The following is a 15240-nucleotide window of genomic DNA, read 5'->3' as shown; positions in this document are numbered from 1 at the left end:
TCCGACAGCAAGCGGGACTTGACATCTGGAAGGTTGTAAGTTAACAGCTCTGCTCGGAGAGCGGGAGGGCTGGAGGACAACGGGAGGGAAAGTTGTTGAGCCCCGGACAACAGAGCTCAGCTTGGTGGGGAACAAAGGCGCTCGCCAGCGCCATCTCCCTCGCCCATCCCCCAGCCAAAATCCCAGAGGGAACCAGTTCCTGTCAGGGAACTTGCTTGCACCTCGCAAACACCCATCGCTGTGCTTCTGCGGATCCATCCCTCCAGCGGCGGGTCTGACTCCCTCCCGGTGCCTCAGGGCCCCTCCCGAAGCGGATTACCGAAGGAAAAGTGAGCTAAGCCTGCCCCTCCTGCCCCCGTGCACCTTGCCTACCCACCCCAGCTAACACACCAGATCCCCAGCACCACAAGCCTGGCAGGGTGCAAGTAGCCCAGACGGGCCACGCCACCCCACAGTGAATCCCGCCCCTAGGAGAGGGGAAGAGAAGGTACACACCAGTCTGACTGTGGCCCCAGCGGTGGGCTGGGGGCAGACGTCAGGTCTGACTGCAACTCCGCCCACCAACACAAGTTGTTCAAGACAGCACAGGGGAAGTGCCCCGCAGTCCCGCACCACTCCAGGGACAATCCAAAATGACGAAACGGAAGAATTCCCCTCAGAAAAACGTCCAGGAAATAACAACAGCTAACGAACTGATCAAAAATGATTTAAACAATATAACAGAAAGTGAATTTAGAATAATAGTCATAAAAATAATCGCTGGGCTTGAAAACAGTATAGAAGACAGCAGAGAATCTATTGCTACAGAGATTAAGGGACTAAGGAACAGCCAGGAGGAGCTAAAAAATGCTATTAATGAGCTGCAAAATAAAATGGAGACGACCGCAGCTCGGATTGAAAAGGCAGAGGAGAGAATAGGTGAACTAGAAGATAAAATTATGGAAAAGAAGAAGCTGAGAAAAAGAGAGATTAAAAAATCCAGGAGTATAAGGGGAAAATGAGAGAATAAGTGATGCACTAAAGAGAAATAATCTACGCATAATTGGTATCCCAGAGGAGGAAGAGAGAGGGAAAGGTGCTGAAGGTGTACTTGAAGAAATAATAGCTGAGAACTTCCCTGATCTGGGGAAGGAAAAAGGAATTGAAATCCAAGAGGCACAGAGAACTCCCTGCAGATGTAACTTGAATCGATCTTCTGCACGACATATCATAGTGAAACTGGCAAAATACAAGGATAAAAAGAGAATTCTGAAAGCAGCTAGGGATAAACGTGCTCTAACATATAAAGGGAGACCGATAAGACTCGTGACGGATCTCTCTACTGAAACTTGGCAGGCCAGAAAAGAATGGCAGGAAATCTTCAATGTGATGAACAGAAAAAAATATGCAGCCGAGAATCCTTTACCAGTAAGTCTGTCATTTAGAATAGAAGGAGAGATAAAGGTCTTCCCAAACAAACAAAAACTGAAGGAATTCATCACCACTAAACCAGCCCTACAAGAGATCCTAAGGGGGATCCTGTGAGACAAAGTACCAGAGACATCGCTACAAGCACGAAACCTACGCACATCACAATGACTCCAAACCCATATCTTTCTATAATAACACTGAACGTAAATGGACTCAATGCGCCAACCAAAAGACATAGGGTATCAGAATGGATAAAAAAACAAGACCCATCTATTTGCTGTCTACAAGAGACTCATTTTAGACCTGAAGACACCTTCAGATTGAAAGTGAGGGGATGGAAAACTATTTATCATGCTACTGGAAGTCAAAAGAAAGCTGGAGTAGCCATACTTATATCAGACACTCTAGACTTTAAATTAAAGGCTGTAACAAGAGATGAAGTAGGGCATTATATAATAATTACATGGTCTATCCATCAGGAAGAGCTAACAATTATAAATGTCTATGCGCCGAATATGGGAGCCCCCAAATATATAAAACAATTACTCACCTTATTGATAAGAATGTGGTAATTGCAGGGGACTTTAATACCCCACTTACAGAAATGGATAGATCATCTAGACACACGGTCAATAAAGAAACAGGGCCCTGAATGATACATTGGATCAGATGGACTTGACAGATATATTTAGAACTCTGCATCCTAAAACAAGAGAATATACTTTCTTCTCGAGTGCACATGGAACATTCTCCAAGATAGATCACATACTGGGTCACAAAACAGCCCTCAACCAGAATTGAGATCATACCGTGCATACTTTCAGACCACAATGCTATGAAGCTTGAAATCAACCACAGGAAAAAGTCTGGAAAACCTCCAAAAGCATGGAGGTTAAAGAACACCCTACTAAAGAGTGAATGGATCAACCAGGCAATTAGAGAAGAAATTAAAAAATATATGGAAACAAGCGAAAATGAAACTACAACAATCCAAATGCTTTGGGATGCAGCGAAGGCAGTCCTGAGAGGAAAATACATTGCAATCCAGGCCTATGTCCACAAACAAGAAAAATCCCAAATACAAAATCTAACAGCACACCTAAAGGAAATAGAAGCAGAACAACAAAGACACCCTAAACCCAGTAGAAGAAGAAAAATAATAAAGATCAGAGCAGAAATAAACAATATAGAATCTAAAAAAACTGTAGAGCAGATCAATGAAACCAAGAGTTGGTTTTTTGAAAAAATAAACAAAATTGATAAACCTCTAGCCAGGCTTCTCAAAAAGAAAAGGGAGATGACCCAAATAGATAAAATCATGAATGAAAATGGAATTATTACAACCAATCCCTCAGAAATACAAGCAATTATTGGGGAATACTATGAAAAATTATATGCCAGCAAATTGGACAACCTGGAAGAAATGGACAAATTCCTAAACACCCACACACTTCCAAAACTCAATCAGGAGGATATAGAAAGCTTGAACAGACCCACAACCAGCGAATAAATTCAATCAGTTATCAAGAATCTCCCAAAAAATAAGAGTCCAGGACCAGATGGCTTCCCAGGGGAGTTCTACCAGACGTTTAAAGCAGAGATAATACCTATCCTTCTCAAGCTGTTCCAAAAAATAGAAAGCAAAGGAAAACTTCCAGACTCATTCTATGAAGCCAGTATTACTTTGATTCCTAAACTAGACAGAGACCCAGTAAAAAAAGAGAACTACAGGCCAATATCCCTGATGAATATGGATGCAAAAATTCTCAATAAGATACTAGCAAATCGAATTCAATAGCATATAAAAAGAATTATTCACCATGATCAAGTGGGATTCATTCCTGGGATGCAGGGCTGGTTCAACATTCACAAATCAATCAACATGATACATCACATTAATAAAAGAAAAGATAAGAAAAGATAAGAAAAGAAAAGATAAGATCCTGTGAATTGATGCAGAAAAAGCATTTGACAAAATTCAGCATTCTTTCTTAATAAAAACCCTTGAGAAAGTCGGGATAGAAGGAACATACTTAAAGATCATAAAAGCCATTTATGAAAAGCCCACAGCTAACATCATCCTTAATGGGGAAAAACTGAGAGCTTTCTCCCTGAGATCAAGAACATGACAGGGATGTCCACTCTCACCGCTGTTCTTTAACATAGTGTTGGAAGTTCTAGCATCAGCAATCAGACAACAAAAGGAAATCAAAGGCATCAAAATTGGCAAAGATGAAGTCAAACTTTCACTTTTTGCAGATGACATGATATTATACATGGAAAATCCGATAGACTCCACCAAAAGTCTGCTAGAACTTATACATGAATTCAGCAAAGTTGCAGGATACAAAGTCAATGTACAAAAATCAGTTACATTCTTATACACTAATAATGAAGCAACAGAAAGACAAATAAAGAAGCACCAAGAAGCATAAATTGCACCAAGAAGCATAATTGCACAAGAAGCATAAATTGCACCAAGAAGCATAAAATACCTAGGAATTGCACCAAGAAGCATAAAATACCTAGGAATAAACCTAACAATTGCACCAAGAAGCATAAAATACCTATGAATAAACCTAACCAAAGATGTAAAAGACCTGTATGCTGAAAACTATAGAAAGCTTATGAAGGAAATTGAAGAACATATAAAGAAATGGAAAAACATTCTGTGTTCATTGGTTGGAAGAATAAATATTGTCAAAATGTCAATACTACCCAAAGCTATTTACACATTCAATTCAATCCCAATCAAAATTGCACCAGCATTCTTCTCGAAGCTAGAACAAGCAATCCTAAAATTCGTATGGAACCACAAAAGGCCCTGAATAGCCAAGGTAATTTGAAGAAGAAGACCAAAGCAGGAGGCATCACAATCCCAGACTTTAGCCTCTACTACAAAGCTGTAATCATCAAGACAGAATGGTATTGGCACAAAAACAGACACATAGACCAATGGAATAGAATAGAAACCCCAGAACTAGACCCACAAGTGTATGGCCAACTCATCTTTGACAAAGCAGGAAAGAACATCCAATGGAAAAAAGACAGTCTCTTTAACAAATGGTGCTGGGAGAACTGGACAGCAACATGCAGAAGGTTAAAACTAGACCACTTTCTCACACCATTCACAAAAATAAACTCAAAATGGATAAAGGACCTGAATGTGAGACAGGAAACCATCAAAACCCCAGAGGAGAAAGCAGGAAAAGACCTCTCTGACCTCAGCCATAGCAATTTCTTACTTGACACATCCCCAAAGGCAAGAGAATTAAAAGCAAAAATGAACTATTGGGACCTCATGAAGATAAAAAACTTCTGCACAGCAAAGGAAACAGTCAACAAAACTAAAAGGCAACCAACGGAATGGGGAAAGATATTTGCAAACGACATATCAGACAAAGGGCTAGTATCCAAAATCTATAAAGAGCTCACCAAACTCCACACCCAAAAAACAAATAACCCAGTGAAGAAATGGGCAGAAAACATGAATAGACACTTCTCTAAAGAAGACATCCAGATGGCCAACAGGCACATGAAAAGATGCTCAGAGTCGCTCCTCATCAGGGAAATACAAATCAAAACCACACTCAGGTATCATCTCACACCAGTCAGAGTGGCCAAAATGAACAAATCAGGAGACTATAGATGCTAGAGAGGATGTGGAGAAACGGGAACCCTCTTGCACTGTTGGTGGGAATGCAAACTGGTGCAGCCGCTCTGGAAAACAGTGTGGAGGTTCCTCAAAAAATTAAAAATAGACCTACCCTATGACCCAGCAGTAGCACTGCTAGGAATTTACCCAAGGGATACAGGAGTACTGATGCATAGGGGCACTTGTACCCCAATGTTTATAGCAGCACTCTCAACAATAGCCAAATTATGGAAAGACCGAAATGTCCATCAACTGATGAATGGATAAAGAAGTTGTGGTTTATATACACGATGGAGTACTAGGTGGCAATGAGAAAGAATGAAATATGGCCCTTTGTAGCAACGTGGATGGAACTGGAGAGTGTGATGCTAAGTGAAATAAGCCATACAGAGAAAGACAGATACCATATGTTTTCACTCTTATGTGGATCCTGAGAAACTTAACAGAAACCCATGGGGGAGGGGAAGGAAAAAAAAAGAAAAAAAAGAGGTTAGAGTGGGAGAGAGCCAAAGCATAAGAGACTCTTAAAAACTGAGAACAAATGAGGGCTGATGGGGGGTGGGAGGGAGGGGAGGGTGGGTGATGGGTATTGAGGAGGGCACCTGTTGGGATGAGCACTGGGTGTTGTATGGAAACCAATTTGACAATAAACTTCATATATTGAAAAAATAAATAAACAAACAGAAAAGGAATTGCCAGAAAGTCTAGAGAACTGGAGAAAGCCAAGGCAAGAGCCAAAGGAGTTTAGACACGATGAGTACAGCTAAAACCACACCTTGACCAAGCACCATGTGGAGGTAGGCACTGCTATCTTTCCAAGTGTATGTGAGGTATAGTACCAGACACCCAGTTCCATGTGGCACCAGACAGGATACATTGATGCACCAGCCAAAGGCCTTGTAAGCTGCCAGATGAGTTCTTGCTCTAGACCAAGGGCCTGTAGGGTTGTACTCATCCCTCACTTCTAGGGCCTGGAGAAAGAACAGTGTTTGGACAATGGAAACTTCGTAGTAGGAGATGGGTCCTGCCTCCCCAGGCATCACGAGGTGGAGAATTCCCCAAAAGTAGGAAAGAGCTTCAATAACTAACCAGGCAGAAGTAAAGTAAAAGGCCCAGTAGAGGGACACTTTAGATGACTTGAGTTTTGTGAATTTCCCTATTTGTTAGTTTCAAGCTAATGTTTTTAGATTTATTATTAAAATGTTGGGGCACCTGGGTGGCTCAGTCGGTTAAACGTCCGACTCTTGATTTCGGCTCACGTCATGATTTCTCAGGTTCGTAGGTTCGAGCCCTGTGTTGGGCAGGCTCTGTGCTGACAGTGCAGAACCTGCTTGGGATTCTCCCTCTCTCCGTCTCTCTCTTCCTCTCACGAGTGTGTGCGCATTCGCGCGCGCGTGCACACACACACACACACACTCTCTCTCTCTCTCTCTCAAAAATAAATAAATAAAAACATTAAAAAAAAGTTATAAAATGTTTTTAAAACCTTCAAATAAGGGTTCTGCATACAGTGAGATGTGACCTCTAAATCTGTCATTAAATCAATTTAGTGAGCTGATTTTTTTCAATATGCTAGAAGGAAATACAAATGGTCAACGTGCCTATCACCCAGTGTGATGAGTTTTCTTCCCTAAAACAGTTTCAGTTATGTAAATATATAGGTACATATTTATTTAATTACAATGTAAAATGCTGTGGGTCATAGTAAATAAAAGTTTGAAAACCATTGCTCCAAAGGACTGTACACTTGGGTTCAGGCATTTGGAGACTAGAGAATAACTTCAGTTTTTCACGATTGTGACCTGGGAGTGGAGACAGACTGGGGGCAGAAGGGACAGATCAGGGCAGCAGAACTGAAAACATGTGGGTCACTGTCAGGGCTCTGTAAGTAATGTAATTTGGAGATGATGCAGAACAAAGGACCTGAGAACTGTCGTTGCCCTCTTCCAACTGTCCTTTACCCAAGCCCCAGATGGCTGCAACTCTTCATCCGGGTCTCAATAATCATTCCCAGTGATTGGGGAGGCAGCGTTGGAAAGGGTTACAGCAGTGGGTCGTGGTTTTTGTTATCTGAAGTTAGAATACATTATGAATTTCCCCTGGGAGAGCTTAGAGCACAATGCTAGTGTCACGTTATGCTATAATGCTGCTCTAATGAGGCGCATTATGAGTCAGGTAGGCTACACGTATTCATTATTTCTCCAATAAATATCTGCAATTTCCAAAGAACTGACAGACTTCCTAATGATTTGGCAATTTCCTCCATACTTCCAAGTGGAAGTGGAGGTTGATGAAAAGTCATGTGCACAAAAGAGGAAGTATCTCTCAGTATAAACACATGGACAGGCAGTAGAGACGTGTCAGGACCGCTTTGTCATTTGTCATTTGCACAAATTGTTATCTAGTAACACTAGACACCTTTAGTGCCGTTGTACTCTGACATTACTCATTTTTAGGTCTCCCCCAAACGGAGTTACCATTAACCTGAACACATTGAGAGATAGTCTGTTCTTCCTTTTTGTAGCGGGGATAATCTCATGATATGATCACGTTGATCTTCTTGTGGTCCATGCCAGAACATCTTTTCTTGGCATTGGAGCGCGCACTGAACTGCATGGTTCGTCTGCTGAATAAACACTGTTCTATAGCTCAGAACTGCATAGTGTGGTGCGGTTCACAGGACGCGGAACTACAAAGAGAATCATCCCTGATATGCAAACACATTTTCTCTCACAGATCACTAGACTGTAAACTTCCAGAGAGTAAGGAATGTGATGTATTTAACTCTGAGTTCCCGGGTTGAGTATAGAGCTTGATATTCAATGAACACTCGACATATCATTCTGGAAAGTGATAGCCACATTTCTCGCTGACATTTATTATTACAGGCTTTACTGATCAATCTTTACAAAAAACGTTAGGAAATAGGTTTTATCACCTTTTACACTATGCAAATGAGAAAGCTGGGGAAGGTTAAATAATTGCTCCTGTCATACAGCTCATGGGAGGTCAAGCTGGGATTTTAACCATGTAGTCTGACTCAACAGTCTGCAACGTTAATCACTGAGGAAAACTGCCTCTCTTGAAGTTCAAGTATTGTTAGAAGGCAAGAGGACCACAAGAAATACTACCAGAGGCTTTAAGAAATTATCAAAATGAGAATAGAGGTAAAATTATACAATCTCCCAATACAGTGTTACTTTCTTTGCTAAAACAACTTTCCTCTCTGCCTCCCTTTAATGAAACTGTCTACAGCTTATAGTGTTATGATCTTTAGAGACCAGAATATACCTTAACAGTAGGGGTTACATAAATATAAAGTTGATTTTATTCTCATGTAAAACAAATCTGAAGGTAGGAAGTCCGTCTTATTTTTTAATGTTTATTTAGTTTTGAGAGACGGTGAAGGGAGGTGCACAGAGAGAGAAGGGGACACTGGACCCAAAGTGCACTCTGCACTGACACCAGAGAACCCACGTGGGGTTCAAGCTCACAAACTGTGAGATCATGACCTGAGCTGAAGTTGGATGCTTAACTGACTGAGCCACCCAGGTGCCCTGGTAAGAAGTCCATCCCATGTTTTCATCAGAAACCCCAACTCCTGTTGTTCTCTTCTACCAGGTTAGCATAAGGTTGCTACATTCATGACACATCGAGACCTAAAACGGTCTGTGTAACTTCAACCATTATATCTGAGTTGTGGGGCAGAAGACAAAAAGGCAGAACAATAAAAAGAAACTCCTTCCTGCAAGTCAGCTACTCTTTAAACATCCTTCGCAGAAATCATACATAACACTTCTGTGGACATCTCACCAGCCAGTGCTTGGTCACATGACTGCACCTCACTTTAAGGGAGGCTGGGAAATGTGGTCTTTCCATGCATCAACAGGCTCAGCTAAAATTCAGGATACTGAACTAAGAAGGAAGGGGGATTGTGGATATGTAGGTAGACAACTAATAGTTTCTGCCACAGAGTCCCTAAATGACATGCCACCTATCTCATGAAATCTTCCCTTTAATTTCTTTTTATTTATTTTTGAGGAGGGGGGAGAGAGACAGAAAGAGAGAGAGAGTGAGTGATTGAGAATGAGCAGAGGAGGGGCAGAGAGAGAGAGGGGGGACACACAGAATCTGAAGCAGGCTCCAGGCTCTGAGATGTCAGCACAGAGCCCGAAGTGGGCTCCAACTCACAAACCATGAGATCACGACCTGAGCTGAAGTCGGACAGGCGCCCCAACTTTCCTTTAACTTGTAATCTGATGTGATGTGTCCTTACTTCAAATTCCATAGCATATTGTGTGTGCCTCCAATTACGGGTTTTATTATCTGATTTATACTGTGCTCTTGTTTTATCCTTACGATTTGATGGCCAGATCCTTGAAGTCAGACACTGCCTCGGTCCTTTATGCATTCCATGCAGCACCAAGAATACAGTCTTGAATCGAATGGAGGAGGTTCAGTGTGAATGCAAATGGCATCTTCTTTGTGCTGCAGGAAAACAAAAGAGTAGTCACACATGATGCTAATGTTAATACACAACAGGTCGGTGATTTCCAATAAAGCAATAAGACTGTACATTTTTCAGCAAATAGAATTATTTGAGGATCTACTTTAACCTAACTACGGAGCTAAATAATAGAGATAATTTTACTGCATTGTGCAGACATGTTGGAATAACACAAAATATGAACGCTGAGCTTATAATCATTGTCATTATTCTTTCATATTATCATCCAATCATCATTACCTTCGGGGAGCTGCCTTCTACACAAACAAGGAGGTTCACTAGTATATAAATAAATATGTGCCATATGAGCAAATCCCTGGTATTATCTGAAATAGAACAATGACACTTTAAAAAGAGAAAATAGGGGCGCCTGGGCATCTGGGTCTTGATTTAGGCTCAGGTCATAATCTCTTAGTTCATGGGATCGAGCCCCATGCTGGGCTCTGAGCTGACAGTGCAGAGCTTGTTTCGGATTCTCTCTCTCCCACTCTTGCTCTCTGCCCCTCCCCCACTCACGTACTCACAATCTCTCTCTCTCTCAAATAAATAATCATTAAAAATAAAATAAAATAAAATAAAAAGATAAAATACCATAAAAATGAAGGGGAAGTTTTTCCTCAGAAAGTGATTTTAGAAAAGGTGAGAATAGTAGATCTCGCTTTTAAAAAAACTTTTTTTTTTTGAGACATAATTGACATAAAACATTACATCAGTTTTAGGTGTACTACACGAGGATTCAATATATGTATATGTATCAGAATAATCACCTCAATAAGTCTAGTTAACATTCATCACCACATAGAGTTATAAATTTTTGTCTTGTGCTGAGAACTTTTAAGATTTACCCTCCTAGCAACTTTACATATACAATATGGTATTATTACCTATGGTCATCATGTTGTACACAATGTACAGTGTACATTACTTCATCAGAAATTATTCTTTTTTAAACTGGAAGTTTATGCCTTTTGACCAAATTCGCCCATTTCACCTATCCCCTACATCCCAATATGTTCTCTGTACTTGTGAGCTCAGTTTTTGTTTTTCTTTTAGATTGCACATATAAGACAGATCATACAATATTTCTCTTTCTCTGACTTATTTCACTTAGCATAATGCCCACATATGTGTGGGTTTATTTCTGTACTGTCTTTTCTGTTCCATTGACCGATGCATCTGGTTTTTCTTTTTTTAAGTTTATTTATTTATTTTGAGAGAGAGAAAGCACAAGCAAAGGAGGGGCAGAGAAAGTGGGACAGGGAATCCCAAGCAGGCTCCAGGCTGTCAGCTGCAGAGCCCAGCATGGGGCTCGATCTCACAAACTGTGAGATCATGAGCTGAGGCAAGATCAAGAGTCACATGCTTAACTGACTGAGCCACCCAGGGGCCCGTTTTTTTTTTTGGGGGGGGGTTGTTTTTTGGTTGTTGTTTTTTTAAGCTTATTATTTATTTAAGCAATGTCTACACCCAATGTGGGGCTTGAACTCATGACCCCGAGATCAAGAGTCACATGCTGTTCTGATGGAGCCACCCACACCTACATAACTGTTTTTATGCAAATGCCATATTGGATAGCAGAGGAGTTAGAACTGTGGTATAATATGTATGTACAACTTGTCAAGGACTTTGACAGTCAGTAACTCTGTTGAGCGTGTATTCAACTATGTTCAATATGTGTATCTTCTTTGAACAACTATCTATTCGGATCTTTTGTCCTTTGGTTTTGTAGATAAAAAAAGAATTATTTCAGCTTATTTATTGTTCCAGTTTTATTAGGGTATAATTGACAAAACCATATATATTTCAAGTGTACAACATGATGATTTGAGACGTGAATACATTGTGAAATGATTGCCACAATGAAGTTCATTTTATAATGGTATTTTTTAAACTAGGCTTTTATTAACCTTATTTCATGTTTCTTGGATTTTGTTTTGGCTTTTTTCTGTTTACACTTTAAGCATTTGAGTCATGTTGCTGTATTTTCTACAAGCTAACTCAATTGATTTTGAGTCAAAGGTGAGTATAAATAAAGAAATAACTAATCCAGGTATGCACTGACCTAGTTGTTTGCATAGAGCGGAGAACATTTTGACTTTCCTCGTGATAATGATGTCAAAAACCGATCTCTGTGCTCCGGAGTCCAAATACGTAAGGTGAAGACAGTTTGGGTATAAAGAGGAACAAGAACTTCATTGCTTTGTGGGGCAAAGGAGACCACAGCAGACTAAGGCCTTCAAAGCTACAAGCCCATGCCGACCAAGGGGCCGTGGGGTTTTATAGGGGGTGGAGAATCTGGCCGGTTTCAGCAGGAATTGTGTTTGTGCAGCCAGCCTCCTTGCTCTTGTTTTCAGAGTGGTACTGGGCTCCTGAAACAAAAGCCTCAGAAGGGAGGAGGGGAGGTGTGTGGCACAGAGGGAAAAAGTTACTTAGGTCAAAAATCAAGGGGCGCCTGGGTGGCTCAGTTGGTTAAGCATCCAACTTCAGTTGTGTTAAGCATCCAACTTCGAGGCTTGTGAGTTTGAGCCCCGCGTCAGGCTCTGTGCTGACAGCTCAGAGCCTGGAACCTGCTTCTCATTCTGTCTCCCTCTGTCTCTGCTCCTCCCTGTTCACACACACACACTCTCTCTCAAAAATGAATAAACATTAAAAAAAAAAAAAAAAGAGTCTGACTTGATTTTCACTCAGGTCATGATTTCATGACCATGGAGCTGAGAGTGGAACCTACTTAATATTCTCAGCCCCACTATCTCTCTCCCCCGTGGCCCCCCCCCCCATTCAAGCTCTTCTCCCCACTTGAGCTCTCTTGCTCTCTAAAATAAATAAATAAAAATGTTTCCAAAAATTGAGCCTCCTGGAAGCATTAATGCAGCCATTTTGATTTTTGTTCAACTTCATGCTTTTAAGTGGTTTCTATCACATCGCAAATTTTCTTTCCCTACCCACATTTAAGTCACATTTACATCTTCATGAAGACAGAGCAATTGTAAATATAATCTGCTCCAATGTGTGTATCTCATATATACTAAACTACCAACTGGCACATCTTAAAAACTTGTTTTTAGGGGCGCCTGGGTGGCTCAGTCAGTTGAGCGTCCGGCTTCGGCTCAGGTCATGATCTCATAGCTCGTGAGTTCGAGCCCCTTGTCGGGCTCTGTGCTGACAGCTCAGAGCCTGAAGCCTGTTTCAGATTCTGTGTCTCCCTCTCTCTGACCCTCCCCCATTCATGCTCTGTCTCTCTCTGTCTCACAAATAAATAAACGTTAAAAAATAAAAATAAAAAACTTGTTTTTATTTTAATAGGTCACAGTAATAGGCTTAATATCTTTTATCACTTATATCTGTTAGCCATTTGGTTATAGTAATTTTTAAAACTTTTATGACTTCAGAAATAAAGGTAATAAAATAAAAATAAACATTTGTCTGTGAGAGCAATTACATTATAGAACGACTGGTATTTTTTAATCCTTCTACACAGTGTATATTAAACATCAATTAAGGAAATAGAATTCTTAGCACAAAAGGAGAATATTTCTCTACCTCAAGTACATATTTCACTTCAGTTTGATAATTCTTGATTTTTAGGAACTGAACAAATAACTTGAGACATTCTGTGTTAAACAAGGATAATTGTTAAGCATGAAATGTTTGCCTGAAGTGGTCATTTCTTTTCAAATCCACATGGAATTCACTGACACTATGTAATTAAATACCACACCTCCCACCTCTCTCTCTGCTTCTCATTTTATTCTAATTTAGGAACAACTTGCATGATGAAGAAGTTTCTTCCAGTAAGTTCTGGGATGACTACTAAAAACACAGTGACCTGATGTTTCTACAGAATGGGGAAGTTCTGCCATTAATTGTGTAACAAACCAAGGGTGAACTTGACAGGCAGGGCTCCTGAACTGGGCACAGGATACGGGGCAATGAACTCTGCTTTTCACAGACATTGGTTGTCAACCAGGGAGATTTTGCCCTGATTTTGCAATATGTCCACAACGTTCTTCATTGTTACAACTGAGGTTTCAGGTGGCCAGGAGGGGTGGAGGTGGGGGGCGGGGGATAGTGGAGGGGCAGATACACTACTAGCATCTAGTGGGCAAAGGTCAGGCATGTTGCTAAACATGCTACAATGTAAAGGACACAAAGAATTTTTGGTCTCAAAATGTCAATAGGGTCCCTCGTACTTGAGAAACTGATGCAGAGAAGAATGGCTCTATCCGCATGTCCTGTCTCTTCAGCTTCTTACTTATCAGTTGAATGCCAGACAGCACACTAGGCCTTTGACACTGCATCAGTCTCTCTTCCGACCCTATATGTATTACCTTAGCTCACTCTTACATTATCTAGGCGAGGAAGTATGATGACCACAATACACTTTTCACATGTGATTCAAATTCATTACGAACTCAAAGATGCATGACGTCTGAAATGTTGCTCAACTAAAATCAAACAGCCCTGGTCCTTGTTTTCATGGAACATCACCTAAATACTAATGGTAAAATTTTATCTTAAAATATAAGGGTAAGAAAAAATATACCATTCTTTTCTCCCTCCACTCGTACATTTTCAATTAGCAATAATCGCACCTCGGATAAATCTCTTTGGCTACGATACTGCCACTGTGCAAAGCTTCACTTGTACATTTTCAACTAACCTGAATTTCAAGTGATTCCCTCTCTTCAATCCATCAACATTAGAGGGAAGATTGTTATTAAGCACTTTCAGTTAATCTAAAGATATTTCAGGAGACATCATTCCTATGATTGTCTTCTTTTGCAATAATATGCAAAATTAATATGAATAACAGAAAAAATAAACTATCAAAAAGAGCGTAGGGGGCACCTGGGTGGCTCAGTCGGTTGAGTGTCCAACTCTTGGTTTCTGCTCAGGTCATGAACTGATGGTTTGTGAGTTTGAGTCCTGTATCGGGCTCTGTCCTGGCAGCGGGGAGCTTCCTTGGGATCCTCTCTTACCGTCTCTCTCTGACCCTACCCTGCTCTCTTTCTCTCTCAAAATAAATAAATAAACTTTTTTTTTTTAATGATGTGCCTCTTTAAAAAAAAGAGAGCATAGGGAATTGAGTAATGCAGAATAAAACAGTTATCATGAAAACAATCAGACATCTTTACTTTTAATTATATTTTCAAGCCATCCTCACTATCACTAGGTCAAGAGCACCTTTCAATTTACTCCATCAAATAGTCTCAGTTTTGCTGTGGGGCAAACAGGAATTTAGCCTAAGGTTTAGGAGAAACCTCCTATTTATATTTAATCACTGGTGAGGCAATTATAGTTTTTAAATAAAAAAAATAAGAACCTGTTCCCGGAAGCACAGATATTTGAAATTTATCTTATGAATGACATTTAGTGCTTTGTGATTGGTGTGTATATTTCTTCCAGGTGCTCATTGCTCTTTGTTCTGATTAGCGGCTATTTTTGTATACTCCAAACACTTCTAATAATACATATGAGCAAATACACAAAAATCATCTATTTTTTTAATAATTTTTAATGTTTATTTACTTTTGAGACAGAGAGAGAGAGAGAGAGAGAGAGAGAGACAGAGCATGAGTGGAGGAGGGGAAAATCATCTATTTTGTATCCTAATCTGTAGTTTGGATCGTGTTCAGTGGGATTTCCCACAAGAATTTTTTGTATGTGA

At 40.4% G+C, this 15240-nt stretch overlaps 1 non-coding gene across 1 annotated transcript; it reads right to left on the bottom strand.

The window, feature by feature from the left end:
- Window positions 1-14074: 14074 nt before the first annotated feature.
- Window positions 14075-14209, bottom strand: LOC122202350. The gene has a single exon (XR_006194609.1). It is a non-coding gene; the product is annotated as a U4 spliceosomal RNA (small nuclear RNA).
- Between the last annotated feature and the right edge of the window lie 1031 nt (window positions 14210-15240).

This window comes from Panthera leo, chromosome A1 (assembly GCF_018350215.1).
Source record: "Panthera leo isolate Ple1 chromosome A1, P.leo_Ple1_pat1.1, whole genome shotgun sequence".
NCBI lineage: Eukaryota > Metazoa > Chordata > Mammalia > Carnivora > Felidae > Panthera > Panthera leo.
Note: the sequence above shows the minus strand (reverse complement) of the source record. Positions and strands in the feature narration are given on the sequence as shown.